Here is a 1667-nt window from a genome sequence, read left to right as displayed (position 1 = left end):
GCAACAGAAGAGTATCTATGTTAAAGTTAGCAACAGAAGAGTATCTATGTTAAAGTTAGCAACAGAAGCAACAACAACAACAACATCCCTTTTGTAGTACTTCTAAGTTTAGAAAGTTCTGTAAATTAGTGGCAAGCTGTATTATCGGTGAGCAGAGATGTGATTTACGGTCTTGATTTAGAGGGAGAGAGAGAGAGAGGGGTGGGGGAGAATCTCTTTTATTCTTTTGTTGTGTTGACGCAAGTGTCTTGACATGTTTCATAGTTTCTTAAGAGAACGTCAGAAAACCGAAGCTGATAAAGAAAATTTCATATCGGACAATAAACAAACGCTTGAACACACACGTACAGGTAACCACGCTGACAGCCGAACCAAATAGAGAGGACTCTGAGTGGTCATTCGATTTACTAGAAATAGCAGTCGAATATCTTCCTGAAATTATACCCGATCGTTTAAAACAAAGCAGAGTTATTATAGTTTAATAACACGAGAGGGTCACAGTTAGAAAGTCGTGTATCATTGGCCAGCGCAAATAGAGCAGACCTGAGGTTAAAAAACAGCCACTCAAAGATACATGCAAAAGACAAGCACTCACACACACATACACATAAAGACACAAATGTAGTGTGCGCCACATACTACATACGACAAACAGAAAGAGGTTCACTCATATAACCATACGCACATACATAAACAGGCATAAAAACGCACACATACGCACACAAATGAACAAAAACATACATAGTCATACAATCTAGAAGCAAAGGGGGTGGCTGAATGTGATATTAAAGATTTGAAATAGCTATAAGAGAACCGTAGTTATAAATAAATTAGCGTAGTACCCGTCAAAAATAATAAGGTTTATTTTCTTTAGTTTCAGTAATTTATAGTTTCCCTCCCTCAGCCTTGCTCCATTCATTTCATCTTCTTTCAAATATCATATTTTCAGTTCATAATAGACAATAGGTATTCTTTGAAACAAGTATTCGCTTATCTATAAATACTGGCAGTACCCGTGGAAAGTCCACGGCAAATGCGAAATTTTTTTAGATGGTTGTAAGTTTATACAGAGACATAAAAATTAACGTTCCTTTCTGAATTGTATATTCTGTATAATATCATTAAAAAACACATTTCAGATCTTCTAGATAAGGCTGTAATTGAAGGAGCATGAATTTCTCGTACTTTGTCTCAGAAGTTCGGAGGTTCATTTATAAATATAAGAGTTTCACAATGATTATGGAGTATATTTATGTCATTAATGTAACTTCCAACCGTATGTCTACAGGTTTGTTTTTGGTCGTTCTCTCTGATTTACATTTTATCTTCTAGCTTGAATATGTCCCCTTATCTGTTGTAAATGCTCACTCCATACTCTTTCAATCATATTTTCCCTTCTACACGTTGATTCTCTTCTCCCGCGCTTGTTCTAGTGTTTCCACCTTATGTTTCTCTTTGCGTCATTGTCTATTTGGTTTCATTCTTTTTGTTGCCAGCTTACATCGTCTGTCATCTATATATCATAAACAAATATCAATTTTCAAGCGAGCAGATGATCAATAATTGCACTTATGCGCATCCGTTAAGTGATAGATGATATAAAAAGCTTAGTTCAATTTAAAAAGAAAATACGCTTTTAACTATCCACTCAGCACCACCACCACCAC

The sequence above is a fragment of the Octopus bimaculoides genome, chromosome 4, assembly GCF_001194135.2.
Source record: "Octopus bimaculoides isolate UCB-OBI-ISO-001 chromosome 4, ASM119413v2, whole genome shotgun sequence".
In the NCBI taxonomy this organism is placed as follows: domain Eukaryota; kingdom Metazoa; phylum Mollusca; class Cephalopoda; order Octopoda; family Octopodidae; genus Octopus; species Octopus bimaculoides.
This window is presented reverse-complemented; position numbering follows the sequence as displayed.